Below are 15,984 nucleotides of genomic sequence, written 5' to 3'. Positions count from 1 at the left end.
TGGCCGAGCGGTTCTAGACGCTAAAGTCTGGAACCGCGCGACCGCTACGGTTGCAGGTTCGAATCCTGCCTCGAGCATGGATGTGTGTGATGTCCTTAGGTTAGTTAGGTTTAAGTAGTTCTAAGTTCTAGGGGACTGATTACCTTAGAAGTTAAGTCCCATAGTGCTCAGAGCCATTTTTTTTCTAGTGCTTCCTAACACCTGAACTTCGTATGAAGATATCTAAATGAACCAAAATTATAGTGAATTGCACACTATGGTCTTCCGTGACAGTAGCCGTGCGGAGCCTGGTCTTCTTGAGGGCGTATATTCTCGTGACCGCTGATGCCAGTAATCGTGTACAGTGACTACATTCCTGCCAAGTCTTTCTGCAATGTCGCAGAAGGAACATTGAGTTTCTCGTAGCCCTATTACACGATCCCATTAAAACGCAGTGAGGCTGTATTGAATCATATTATTTTCCTTCCTTTTCTTTTCTTATATATAAGCTTTTATGTATACTGAATGAGCTGTAAACCCAAAGACATCGCCAAAAGTAAATTAACGAGTTGTTTTGTGGCAAGGATAATGTTTTGATACATCGTTAAATATCTGTATGAAACAAAGTAAGAAATACGCTCTTCAGTTTATTAATTCATGTAACTTCACCCCTTTTGTTTCGAGAAGCGTAGCGTACAGACGTATGCTTGGATTCGTCTACCAGCATTGTTATGTGTATTTTAACCGTTCATTAAAACTATTATAAAAAGTTATTAGAAATAGGAATATTTATTCGCACAGTTATAAGTTCAACTCTTATCTGTTCATCATTTCACTCGCCGCCGAGATTCTGCATCGAGAGGTTCGGTGCAGACAAGAATAATTAACGCCATATCTGGAGGAACGTTCCTGCATCGACTTGTCACAATCAAGACTAAATACAAAGGAATTAATGTGAAGGTAATGACTCAGACTTGATAGGCACCTGTAGTACTTTGTTTAGTTATACTAAAAATATGTGCTACGTGTGTTTAAGAACTTACAGACAGATCGACAGTTTCAATGGTTGCGGTGATTATTTGGTACCGAACACTACTGCAAAAAAGAGTACGTAATGCAAATTATGTTTATTGACATTGAATGTAATGATATTCAAGGTCTGTTGATACTGGCATCAGTTAAAGTTCGCCTAACATTGTGCACAGATTCATAAATTACCTTCAAAATTTTCTCAATTATTCTTTCCAATCAATTTTTACAATTATTTAAGCAATTATTAATCCATTTCCATTTCCACATCTCTATTCAAGGAGTCGGTAATGGCGTCTTTATCGCCTTCAAGGCTTTTTTGACTAATATCACCTCACCATGTCCAACGTTCACGGCCATTACAGCGTGTATTTAAAGCAAACGTGCTTTGCATCCTCACAATGGCGCTACTAGCGCCACTTCTGGCAACTGGCGCGAGAATTGAACAGTCGTCGTCTTTTACACTACTGTCCATTAAAACTGCCACAGCACGAAGATATGCTACGGAAGCGAAATTTAACCGACAGGAACAAGTTGCTGTGATACGCAAATGATTAGCTTTTCAGAGCATTCACACAAGGTTGGCGCCGGTGACGACACCTACAACTGACATGAGGAAAGTTTCCAACAGATTTCTCATACACAAACAGCAGTTGACCGGCGTTGCCTGGTGACACGTTGTTGTGACGCCTCTTGTAAGGAGGAGAAATGCGTACCATCACGTCCCCGACTTTGATAAAGGTCAAAATGTAGCTTATCGCTGTTGCGGTTTATCGTATAGCGACATTGCTGCTCGCGTTGGTCGAGATCCAATGCCTGTTAGCAGAATATGGAATCGGTGGGTTCAGGAGGGTAATACGGAACGCCGTGCTGGATCCCAACGGCCTCGTATCACTAGCAGTCGAAATGACAGGCATCTTATCCGCATGGCTGTAACAGATCGTGCAGCCACGTCTTGATCCTTGAGTCAACAGATGGGGACGTTTGCAAGACAACAACCATCTGCACGAACAGTTCGACGACGTTTGCAGCAGCATGGGCTATCAGCTCGGAGACCATGGCTGCGGTTACCCTTGACGCTGCATCACACACAGGAGGGCCTGCGATGGTGCACTCAACGACGAACCTGGGTGCACCAATGGCAAAACGTCATTTTTTCGGATGAATCCAGGTTCTGTTTACAGCATCATGATGGTTGCATCCGTGTTTGGCGACATCGTGGTGGACACACACTGGAAGCGTGTATTCGTCATCACCAGACTAGCGTATCACCCGGCGTGATGGTATGGGGTGCCATTGGTTACATGTCTCGGTCACCTCTTGTTCGCATTGACGGCACTTTGAACAGTGGACGTTACTTTTCAGAAGTGTTACGACCTGTGGCTCTACCCTTCATCGATCCCTACGAAACCCTAAATTTCGGCAGGATAATGCACGACCGCATGTTGCAGGTCCTGTACGGGCCTTTCTGGATACACAAAATGATCGACTGCTGCCCTTGCCAGCACATTCTCCAGATCTCTCACCAACTGAAAACGTCTGGTCAATGGTGGCCGAGCAACTGGCTCGTCACAATAAGCCAGTCACTACTCTTGATAAACTGTGGTATAGTGTTGAAGCTGCATGGGCAACTGTACCTGTACAAGCCATCCAAGGTCTGTTTGACTCAATGCCCATGCGTATCAAGGCCGTTAGTGCAGCCAGAGGTGGTTGTTGTGGGTACTGATTTCTCAGGATCTATTCACCGAAATTGCGTGAAAATGTAATCACATGTCAGTTATAGTATAATGTATTTGTCCAATACTCGTTTATCATCTGTATTTCATCTTGGTGTAGCAATTTTAATGGCCGGTAGTGTAGATGTATAAACACGTCTGGTAATTTTCGATTATGTCGCACAACTTCTGCTTGGAGTTACGATTTTTTCCGTCGGTATATTTACAATGTTTACTAAAGCAGTATGATGCTTGAAACGGAGGCCCTGCTTCCAAAAAATCAAATTTTGTTGTTATTAGCTCAGACTTTTCGTGATAAGTACATGCCTTTTACGCTGTGCACGCCACAATGAGTCGAATATCTGCTTTTTCTGTACTGTCAGTGCCCCTGAGCAAATATACGTAGTGTTCTATAGTAGATCCGTAGTCGTTGGAAACGGTGTATTTTCGCTGCTATGTATTTTATATCCCGTTCTGTTAATAGCTCTGACCGATGGACTCTACAAAATAATGGTAAGTACCTTTTTAGGAGACATATAGAATCCATGCATAGGTCACTTCATCGTCGCAGTTAAATGTGCGCTTCGGACACTTGGTGAATTTTTGTGTGGATAAGGCGCTAGTCTGCAGCTCACAAGACAAAATTCACGAGCGATGCAAATACCGGTCGTGGAAGACACCACTGTATGAACAAAGTGCTTGGCGTTAGTTCGTAACAGCATCATCACCTACAGCTGTTCAAAATTATAGTGAGAACGCAAATTAGCTCCGAACATTTTTGATGCTATGGTCGCGTCGTGTGTGTGTGTGTGTGTGTGTGTGTGTGTGTGTGTGTGTGTGTTCTGAACATTGTTCTACATACATCTAAAAATCTCAGTTACTTTAAAAGTAAAAGTGAAGTACTAACCGAACAAGCAACTAGCGATCAAGTAGAAGGGCACCTCGCAACCCAGCTCCATCACAAGAGGAAACATGAGATTTCCTATGAGCGCTGAGATGTAACCACTCATCATCGTGATCGACACAGCTGTAGCTCTGAAAATGAAATGGTAACGAAAAATTTCATTAAAAATATTTATTTCCTCACAGAAAGAATTTAATTTTAAATTTCAAAAATCGTATCATCATGCTCAGACAATATACTATAAATAAAACTGCAGTCACTCCGCTTTTGTTATTCCTTTTATTATTCCAGCATTGATTTCAATCTGTCTGCAGATTGAAATGCTTTTAAGGGGGATCACATTAACTTTTAGGAACCATCCTCTGTTATACGGGCTACCTGCTGTGAAATGGTAATGTGGAGGAAAAGAGTCCTTCGGATAGTCTTACATGTTTTTCGGAGACAAGGCGAAAATGTTTGCGGCTCGCAGCTGCAGACGAATGCGGCTTGGCAAACACGAGTGCCATCCACGCTCGCGATGAAATCAAGTGTGCAGCGAAATTGGGAGCGGGTGAAGGTATCACACCATTTTTACGCCTAAGAGTTATACAGGGTGGTCACAAACAGTCTGAAAACTTGCAAAGGTATTGCAGGGTGGGTTGTGCTGCGAAACAATTGTTAGGAAAGAAATTCCATTCATTTCCGGCATTTTCCAGTTAATCAGCATTGAAGTTAGCCAACGAGGCCGTTGGCGCGCAAGTTCAAGCGGCCCATTAGATATAATTAGGGCAACAATACAATGTCCCGCCAACGGCGGTTCTGGGATATCCGCGAGCTACAGCGCACTGACATGCCGGAAGCCGCTGCCCGTGGAGTGGGTCTGTTCGTTTGTTCTGCGGGCCCCGTTGCAGTTCTTGCTCTCTCAGTCGTTTCGTTCGAAATGCTGTTATTGAATTGTATTACCTTCAAACAATGGGTTACAACTGACAGGGCAGAAATGATAACAGTGGTTAAACCTCATGAAGAATACTTGGAATCTTTAATTGATAACTTACAAAAACCCAGAGATCAACACTACCTTTCTAAAATCCAAAGTAAGTTTTTGAAGGATAAAAAAAGGAAACCTTCATGAAACTGAATGCAAAGTGCTAGCTGATTTTCCAGAAAATTTTACATTTGTGATTCATAGACAGTACAAGGGTACCACTGGGTGAATGACTAGGCAACAGTGCATCCATTTATTCTCTACTTTAAGAATGAGAAAGATGGAGTTGGCATTTCTTCAATTTGCATTCCAAGCGACTACTTGGAGCACAACGCTTTAGCTGTACATGTGTTTCAAAAGTGTGTAATAAATTACGTAAAAGAAAATTTTCCCAAGGTTGAGAAGCTGATATACTTTTCAGATGGAAGTAGTAGTCAGTATAAGAACAAAAACAATTTTTCAAATCTGTGGAACCACAAAGTAGACTTTTGGTTGGAGGCTGAATGGCACTTTTTTTGCATCTTTCCATGGTAAAAATACATGTGATGGAGTAGGAGGTACAACAAAACGTAAAGTAAGTAAAGCCAGCCTACAAAGGCCAACCACAGACCAAATCCTCACAGTACAGGACATGTACGTTTTTTTCCAAGGATATTATTAAAGGCATTACCTATTTTCTGATCAAGAAAGAAGTTGTTCTGCATATAAAAACAACAGTTCAAACCAGATTTGAAAACTATATAGCAATAAAAGGAACAAGGAATTTTCACAAATTCCTTGGCATTGCAGAATACTTAGTTCGATGCTATGTAACGTCAGAAACTGAAATTTAAGAGGATCATTGTGTCAGTAAAATTACATCTCTGTCTTTAACGTTGAGAGACATTGTGGCATGTGTGTATGATGGACAGTGGTGGCTTGCAGAGGCTGAAAGTATAAGCTTGGAAAACAATGATGTTTTTGTGAATTTTTACCACCCTGCTGTCCCAAGAACATCATTAAAGAAATCTCCTAGTGACAAAGTTTGGATACCAATGAAAAATGTTTTAAGGAAACTTTCAGTGCTTGAACTTACCACAGCAACTGGGAGGTCTTATTCTATTTCACAGAAGCTGTCTTAAGAAATAAGTGTTCTTAACATTCACCACCAGGTTTAGGAACAGTCACTTCTCGAAGGATGTTAATTGAAAATATTTATTTTAAGTATGTCAAAATAATATAAACGTTAATTTCAGTGATGTTTCCACTTTTTGTATATAACTCAGTACCTTAGTTCAATAATAATTGATTATATCCCGCCAATATCACACATGAATAGGCAACAGCCATAAGATCAGTTGTAGAATAATGTGAATGATCTCCTAATTTTCAAAAATTCACATCTTTGTTCACAGTCAGATATCAGTGTTGAAATTTTTACAGTACGTTGCTATCACATAGGTGTACAAACTGTGCAAAAATTTTTATATTCAATTCCACCTGAGATAACTATTCCCAAACTAAACAAAAAATGAAAATTTTCAAATTTCAAAAATTCATAAAAAAATAAGGAAACATTTGTAAGTGTTATTACTCTATATGAGGCCATCAGTGTATGATATCTAACTATAGGAAAAAAGTAGACTCTCGTAAACTAATCCTTGTGTGTTATTTTTGGGCCTAAAATGTGGATTTTTGAAAATTTGGATACCAAACTTCGTTTGGAGGTCATTTTGACTGTTTTTTTTTAATTTAGGGTATTTTGTGTAATCGACGATCTTGTAGAGGACACATTTCTAAAAACAATCATGTCATCTTCAATGTTGTAAATTAACCCAGTGCAGAGGAATTCACATTTTTCTTAATGTTGATGACAACTTGAACTGGAAGAAGCATATTACTGAGCTTCTAAAACAACTACGATCAGCCTCCAGAATGAGATTTTCGCTTTGCGGCGGAGTGTGCGCTGATATGAAACTTCCTGGCAGATTAAAACTGTGTGCCCGACCGAGACTCGAACTCGGGACCTTTGCCTTTCGCGGGCAAGTGCTCTACCAACTATTTTTTTTTGGGAACAGGAAGGCAGGGTAAACAAACAGACAATCTTTATTCGTACAATTGTGCTGTCCTAGGGATAAGAAAAGTATCGAGACAGCAAAAACAATTTGGAAACCATAAATCAACGCAAAGGCCGCCCTCTTTTTTTTATTTTTTATTTTTTTTTTTGTAACAGGAATAAAGTAAATGACAATCCTAGTCACGGGCGGGAGTGAAAATGAAGTTATCATCTGCATCACAATCCCTGCAGCACGCGGTGTCGCATCATAAACCTGGCAGAAAGCCATATAATCTTGACCATTTCTGCCAGTGTGGGCGGTATTTATTTCTCCTGCGTCGACCATTCGAAGGACCATTATCTGAGACGGTTTCGGTGTTTACCATCGTTGTGTGTGTGTGTGTGTGTGTGTGTGTGTGTGTGTATGTGTGGTTTGTTTTTCACGTTAACATAATGCAGTCATAACTGGTGCCAACAGGTAGGGGCCAGTTTTCTTCTCAGTGTGCTATAGGCCAATACAATTGAACCGCGCAGTACTGTCTCTAGTCGTACTGCTGCAGGAGTCTTCCCAGTTCTGGGACACCCCAGCTGTCGGGCGGATTGTGAAAAACACTTCCTAAAAAATTGGAAAAGTAAGTCCTGTATTTCGTATGGCTCCGTATGAGCTCGTGTTGTTCTTGTAAATACATCCAATAATCCATCACGGACTTAATATCATACGAATACAAATATTTCGTCGCATGTCCAGCGATCCAATTGACCGCATACGTCTTTTGTTTCGGAAAAAAGGTCTTGTCCGGTAGAAAAAGTACATCCGATGTGATTTCTGTGTAGTTAGTGCGCCGAAGGAAGGCTAGTATTCGACGCGTCAGCATCCAGACGTCCCTCGCTGCGCCACACACTAAACCATGTTCTTCCGTTGCTAACAGGCCACAGTTTGTGCAAAGAGGAGAATCGACCATATGAATTGTATGTAGTCGACTCCTGGTCACAAGTTTACGGTTTATAAGAATGTACCACATCGATCTCGCTGCTGTTGACAGTAGTGGAGTGTGCACTGCACACCAAATGTGGTTCCACGTTCTCGACGGGTATTTGAATTCCATTATGTTGCGGCCATGGTGATCCATCAAGCATCTATAGATCTCCCGAGTCGTGGGTATTCTCGTCGAAGGTACTTTCAGACGAACATAACTGTAATCAACAAGAAATGAGGCAATGTGTGCAAGAGAAGGCGAAATATTGCCCACCGCAATAGGGGGTTCGTACGAAGGCGGAACAAGTACTTCTATCAGTGCTGACGTTATGGTATGCTTTCTTTGTTGCCAATTTCGTATCATCGCTCGCATGTAAAGCGCCAGAGCTTTGTTTCGCACGTTTGTGAGGGTGAGGCCACCGTTCCGGAACTGTAGCGTTAACGTATCATATTTGATCTTAAATAACATCCCACTACTAACATAGTAACCAAAGGCAGCCATGAGGCGGTCGGCGATACCCTTCGGTATTGGTAGGATCTGCGCTAAATGGGGCAGTCGTGACGCTATGTGAACGTTGGTGTATGCCACACGTTGGATCATGTCAAAGGCTCTCAGTGAGTTGTTGCGTATCGTCAGACGAACATTCTGCAGAAGCCGCCGAGAACTCGCCGCCGCTGACCGCCGTAGTGAACGGGTAAATGTAATTCCCAGACATCTCAGCGATTCCACCGTCTGAAACGGTCCCGGTACGTCTTCCAGACCCCGTCCAATGTGCATAATTTTGGATTTCGTCATGTTAACGACACTGCCTGCCGCCGTCCCGTAAGAGCCCAGATGTTCAACAGCCTGACGCACTTCATGTCCTGATCTGACAAGAAGGATCAGGTCGTCCGCATATGCGCGACAAACGAAAGAGTTCTCATTAAGCGCTATCCCAGTAAGTGAGCGCCTCATAACACACATCAGCGGCTCAAGCGCTATCGCAAACAGCATCATGGAGAGTGGGCACCCTTGACGGACTGAGCTGTTAATAGGAATCGAGCCCGCTTCCCGACCGTTTACAATCACCTTCGATGTAGCCCCTCGTATTAGCCTCATAATGATGGAGATGAAAGCAGGAGGAATTGCCATTCGGTTCATGACTGACACCAAGAAGTCATGGTTTATCCTGTCGAACGCACGATCGAAGTCCACAGATATCATCGCTGCTCGCATTTTACACGTTTCCGCAAGGGCGATAACGTCACGGTATTCACTTAACGCCGAGGAGATGTTGCTTCGCACCCCTAGGCAAGCCTGATCAGGGGATATTGTCCTGGATATCGCCAGCTTGAGACGAGACGCTAGTAGTCGTGCAAAGATTTTATAGTCGGTGTTTAGCATAGTGAGAGGCCGATATTGATTAACACTGCGACTCCCCGCCATCTTCGGGATGTGAAGAAGAAAACCCGTCACAAAATCCGACGGTAGGCGCATGTCCGGACGCATCGCCTCATTGTACATCGACACCAACTGTGGCATCATCATGTCCACGAATTCTCGATAAAACTCTAGCGTAATCCCATCTGGCCCTGGTGACTTATGGGCCGCTCCTTTTGTGAGTGCCACCTTTATATCGTCTTCTGTGAGTGGCTCCATAAGCGCTGCCTTATCCGTCTCTGTCAGTGTCGTTTGCAGATGTTGCAGTACCTCTTCCCCCACCAGATAGTCCGTCGGTGTACCGGCATAGAGGTGGCGGAAATGCTCTAAAAATTCGTTTGCAATGTCCTGTTGTGTTGTCATTTGACGCCCATCTAAACCGTGGAGCACTGTTACCAATGCCCGGCGGTAACGTTTATGTTCCCGCGACACATGGTGCATCGAGGTACGTTCCCCAGTGATGGTGTCGAGACATCTTGCCCGTATTGGGATGCCACCCAGTCGTCGTCGCGTGATCGATAGGATTTGTGCCTTGACACGATGAACTTCCGCATGATGTTCTGCAGACGGCACCTGGAAGGACAGCTCACGAAGCATTGTGTAGTAATAATCAAGAGTGTCTCTTTGCCATCTCGTCTTATCCCGACCATACTGTATGAGAGCTCTTCTTATTGCCGGCTTAGTACACTCGAGCCACCATTGAAGCACGGAGGTATATGTTGGTAGACGGCGTTGACATGTGGCCCATACCTCCTCGACTCTCTGACGACATTCGGGGTCCGCCAAAAGTGACGAATTGAGCTTCCATGTCCCGCGGCTTCTCCACACACTTTGCCTAGGGAGTGATATGGTACAAACGTAAGCCAGATGATCAGTAAATGCCGCAGGCCATCGTTCCGCGTCAACCACCTTATCCTGGAGGCCAACCGAAACATATATTCGATTGAGTCTGCTCGCCGAGTGACTGGTATAAAAAGTATATCCCTCACGGTTCCCATGAATCATGTCCCAGGTGTCGCTTAACTCCAGATCCCGGCATAGCACATGCAATTCACGACAGGTATTGTAATGTGGTGTTTGGTCTTTTTGCGCTAAAACACAATTGAAGTCACCACCTATAATGAAATGATCGAATCTGCCGGTAAATAAGGGCACAATCTCTTCCGAATAATATCTAGCACGCGCCCGTCTGTTGTCTGTGCCGGAAGGGGCATAAACATTGAGAATGCAAATTCCATTAACAGTTATCGCCAGTCCTCGTGCCGAAGGTAGATAAGCCAGGTCGCGAACCGGAATCCCGTCCCGGACCAATATCGCCGTTCCACTGTCGTTGTTCGAGTGCGGCGAGGTGTAGGAGATGTATCCATGGACTTCCTGGAACTCAGGAATGTAAATTTCCTGCACCATCAGTATATCCACATCCGATGCGTATATCATGTCCCTAAACAACTGCTGTTTCACGGGTGATCTAATGGTATTTACATTCACTGTCCCTATTCTGTATGCCTGGGGTCGAGTAGCTGTCATCTCCACATGATGTTAAAATGACAAAGTTTCACCGTATCGATAGTCCCTTTGCACATCCGCAGAGGGTCGCCCGACGGACGTGTCCCTGCGGCATTAGGTTTCTTGAGATGCGGACGGATGCGAGTCCCCACCAGTAGAATGGTCCGCATCGGTGATTTCGTCGTCCTGCTCATACCAGCTGATATTATTGGGGTGCTCCAAATTTTCCTGTGCGGCATTGATGTGTGACATCTGTTGTTCTTTCGCAGCATTAGACTCCACCGCAGAAGGGGTAGCAGGCCCCTGAGCGGATGCGTCTTCTGAGCGACATGACATCTTTTCACTGTCCGAATTCATATGGTCTGCGGCATCCGAAGCTTGTGGTTCCAAGTCAGACAGTTCCATAGTGTTAGACTCTTCTGGGCTCCCAAGAAGAGAAGGGAGCGTCTCCGCAGAGTTTAGTCGGTGCTTCTTGCGGCGCTTTGGCGAGCGTTGTTTGCGGGCCCTAACCTCGGCCTCTGGTGTTGGCGAATCTTGCATCACCTGCGCTCTCGCCGCCGCCACAACGCCCTGGGGCCGTTCCACTTCAGATTCCATGCCCGTTGTGATGCTGTCATCCTCTTTCTGCACCACCTGTAATGTCTGGGATTGGAGGTTGGTGGGAGCCATTCCTTCTTCAGTGGGGTCCGAAGGCGCCTCAATCAACTGCGGCGTCGGTTCGATAGTGCGCTCCGACCTCGGCGTCACCTCCCCGCAAAGCGCCGCCACGTAAGTCATCGGCAGTGACGTTGGTGTAGTCGGATTTTGGAGGTCTCCGCTGGGGAGTTGCACGAGTCTCCTCTGCACACCCGGAGCATGTCCGGGGCTGTCTATCATAGATGACAATAGCTCGACAGCCGCCGATGTTGATGTACGATGGCACATGTTTCGTAAGCGCAATTCGCACCTGTCGGACACCATTGAGCACTGGATACGTGCTAAAACTTGCCCAACGTTCGGCTGTATGACTGATAACTCTGCCATATGGCTGGAGCGATTCAGTGACCAAGGATTCTGGTACCTCGAAAGGCAGCTCGAAGACTCGAATCGTACGCACGCCCAGGCCCGAATGAGCGACTAATACTTCGCCAATATGACCATCGGAGTGTCGGAACTGGAATCCTCGTTTGGCGGCTTCAATGATCCTATCGCATGCTGCGTCGTCAATCATCTTTACGTAAAGAGTGCTGCTCACGATCGATAAATGAATTCCAATAACCTCCGTGTAATTAAGTTGGACTTCGTCCCTCAAGAAACGTTCGATTTCGAATGCCTTCGGTCGTGCATACACGTTACAGAACGTGAACTGTATCATGGTTTTTCGGAAATTGTGTGCCACTGCGTGCGATTCAAACAGTAACACACGCGAGTGACGACGGTGTAAACACCGCTTCTTCCGCGAACGTTCGCAGCCGGGACGTAAACAAGTCCGAGCTGCTCCGCGGCTAAAGGCGGACTGCTGAGCTACCGAAGCACGACTCACGCCCGCTACCCACAGCTTTACTTCTGCCAGTACCTCGTCTCCTACCTTCCAAACTTTACAGAAGCTCTCCTGCGTCCCAGGCAGAATTAGCACTCCTGAAAGAAAGGATATTGCGGAGACATGGCTTAGCCACAGCCTGGGGGATGTTTCCAGAATGAGATTTTCACTCTGCAGCGGAGTGTGCTCTGATATGAAACTTCCTGGCAGATTAAAACTGTGTGCCCGACCGAGACTCGAACTCGGGACCTTTGCCTTTCGCGGGCAAGTGCTCTACCAACTGAGCTACCGAAGCACTACTCACGCCCGGTACCCACAGCTTTGCTTCTGCCAGTACCTCGTCTCCTACCTTCCAAACTTTACAGAAGCTCTCCTGGCGTGAGTCGTGCTTCGGTAGCTCAGTTGGTAGAGCACTTGCCCGCGAAAGGCAAAGGTCCCGAGTTCGAGTCTCGGTCGGGCACACAGTTTTAATCTGCCAGGAAGTTTCATATCAGCGCACACTCCGCTGCAGAGTGAAAATCTCATTCTGGAAACATCCCCCAGGCTGTGGCTAAGCCATGTCTCCGCAATATCCTTTCTTTCAGGAGTGCTAGTTCTGCTTGGTTCGCAGGAGAGCTTCTGTAAAGTTTGGAAGGTAGGAGACGAGGTACTGGCAGAAGTAAAGCTCTGGGTACCGGGCGTGAGTCGTGCTTTGGTAGCTCAGTTGGTAGAGCACTTGCCCGCGAAAGGCAAAAGTCCCGAGTTCGAGTCTCGGTCCGGCACACAGTTTTAATCTGCCAGGAAGTTTTTACGTTCAGCTTCTTTCGCTCTTCGTATAATCGCTAGTCTTGGTAATAAACAGATCAGCCTCCTAAAGAACTTTGCATATTTCCACGCAATAATGTCTTATGGAATAGTTTTCTGGGGTAACTCATCACTTAGACATAAAGTATTGATTGCAGAAAAGAGAGCAGTGAGAATTATGTAGGCACCTTTTCAAGGAGTTAGGAATTTTAACTGCACCATCAGAGTACATATATTCGCTAATGAAATTCGTAACAAATAATCCATCTCAATTCGCGAAGAACAGTGATGTTCATTCGTACAACACTAGAGGGAAAAATAACCGTTCCTATCCGTTATTGAAGCTGTCAGTTGCTCAAAAAGCAGTAAATTATTCAGCAACAATAATCTTTGATCATTTTCCCAACAACAAAGTGTCTGGCAGGTAGCAGATCAAGTTTTAAATCTAGCTTAAAATCATTTCTATTGGACACCTCCTTTCACTCCATGGACGAGTTTCTGTTTCAGAAATCACATCGATAAAATAATCGGGATAATGATCTACTGAACATGACATAACTAAAACTAAACTGAAACATCGTTGCGCGCTTACAAACGAAAATGGTCGCCATTCAGTAAAGGTGAAAGGCAAAATGTTTTTAAAAACTGTTTTGAACTTCTTAATTTTAATTTTTGTTGACCACTTCATTTGGAGTGACCAATTTAAATATTGTGTTCTATTCTATTCTATTTAAATATTTTAATATCATAAAATTTCATAAAATTAAGTACATAGATCAATAACATAAACAATTTCATTGAAACATTAACTTGTTAAACTGTTCGGGAGGATCACTTGCTTGTGAATGATACGACATGTCTAATAAAGGCATGTCAAAAAAAAAAAAAAAAAAAAAAAAAAAAAAAAGAAAAGGCGTCACGTCTGTTACGTTTTCATATATACATATGTAGCTAGTTGATAGCTGGCCATTATTTATGGAATTGTTATTCCGTGGATAGTTCTGGGATGGCGGGTTCTGCAGACAAGAAGCATCTATAACGACATTAATAATACTGATTTTGGTTATTACCTTCAAATACTGAGGTACTCGTTTAAAATCATTCGTCTTTGACAACAGAAAGTGCCTGTCAGAGTCGTCGTCGTTTCTTGCTATACTTCTCTCCAGTAACGCAAGTTGTACGTCTATGTTTTCAGTTTCCGTGTCATTAGCCTCTCTCGTTCTCGGTCTTGTTGACCTACACTCTGCAGCGTCATGTGGTCCTTCAACCGGCTCAACCTCTGTCTCCTTCTGTCCTACTTCAGTTGAACTCAGACTGTCATCCGTTATTATTTCTTGCAACAACGTGTGCACGAAACAAACTAGTTGAAATAGATGTACGTGGATTTCCGTGAAGCACCTGACTCACTTTACAAACTACTGACTTTCCGATACTCTTTCACAAAACCACCTCTGAGCTTATTTCATTTGTTTTGAAGATAAGGACCTAAAAAAAAACTTTGTGCTTTAGATACTTGGCTTCTGGGTGCTCTTTTGCTGACATTCACTACGCCTATCGCAGTGAAATAGTGCAACAAGTTTGTCAAGCGATGTGGATCGAGACGAAAGCAGACTGCCTACCCCAACCGACCACAGAATTTTGGTTGGACATAGGTGAAAAATTTGAATCCAGAGCAAATTTTCGTCATGTTATAGGAGCTATCGATGTAATAAAACCAGGCAACACAGGATAACTTTATTACAGTTAGACACATTTTCTTTCAGGAGGAGGGAGGAGGAAGAGATTAGTGTTTAACGTCCCGTCGACAACGAGGTCATCAGCGACGGAGCACAAGCTCGGGTTAGGGAACGATGGAGAAGGAAATCGCCCGTGCCCTTTGTCATTTCGCGATCGAGAAGTCTTTTCACCCTCAATGGGTGACTGTGTGGTGTGCAATGTCCAGTGCCGGCCGGAGTGGCCGAGCGGTTAAAGGCGCTACAGTCTGGAACTGCACAACCGCTGCGGTCGCAGGTTCGAATCCTGCATCGGGCATGGATGTGTGTGATGTCCTTAGGTTAGTTAGGTTTAAGTAGTTCTAAGTTCTAGGGGACTTATGACCACAGCAGTTGAGTCCCATAGTGCTCAGAGCCAATGTCCAGTCGCGGAATAATCGGTGCGATTTTCCTCGATGGGCACAGCAACTACCGAAGGTTTTGGAAAATGATTTCATCCTCATTATCTAAAGCGACTCTGATTTCTACTTACTGTATATGCAGCCCACTGTTTATCAATATACTGTTGACATCAGTTCTCACGTTGGCACTTTGTACATCCCAAAGACTTTTCCTGCATAATCGAAGGTATAGAAGGCAAAGTCCGAAGCAAAGAGTGGGTAAAGACAACAATTGCACTTGTGTACAACAAACTGTCACCAAAGAATTTAAGATTACAATAATAGAACGATACATGCTTCATTACGCTGCGGAAGGAAGTGGGTCTGCTGCATTGATAATGTCGTGTTGTACACCAGGTTCTCTCTATTCCACAGCATGAACTACGTATGTTCGTTACATTTTGCAATAATGGAAACGTAGTGTACAGGATGAAGAAAAAATGTCGCACTTGGAGGTCGTCATGGGATTCCACATCCAGATTCAAGACAAAAGTTTATGTAGCAAAATCAGATCGACCGCATTTTGAAAACATATGTATGAAAACGAGGAGATGGCAACACTGTCACAGTATCGAAATGTACAGAGGAACGTGTGTCACCCTGCACTACCGTACCAGCCGTCGTAGCTCGTTTAGTAGACTCCTGGGACATCAGACCCGCATCCACCATAGAGGTGTGGTTCGACTCATCGTCGGGCTTTTTTTCTATTTTTGGAGTCCGGTCCCTACTTCTCGTCGTTCTGCCTGCATGTGTCTACTAACTGTGCAGCACACAAATGTAACTGGTCCTATCAAGTTCATGTAGGGCGGTTTTTTGATGGAGTACAGGAACGGTGAATATGTCGAACTGCTTTTGGTTCTGGGTGCATCCAATAACTAAGCTGCTGCAGCAGCTGCTGCCGCTCGTGCTATGCTGCTAGGTACCCTCAAAGGTGTCGTCCCAATAAAAATGTTTTCGGTCGCCTAGATCAATGTCTTCGTCCACAGGTAATGGACAGCAGTC

Source organism: Schistocerca piceifrons, chromosome 4, assembly GCF_021461385.2.
Source record: "Schistocerca piceifrons isolate TAMUIC-IGC-003096 chromosome 4, iqSchPice1.1, whole genome shotgun sequence".
NCBI lineage: Eukaryota > Metazoa > Arthropoda > Insecta > Orthoptera > Acrididae > Schistocerca > Schistocerca piceifrons.
The sequence above is the reverse complement of the archived record's forward strand: the minus strand, read 5'-3'. Positions refer to the sequence as shown.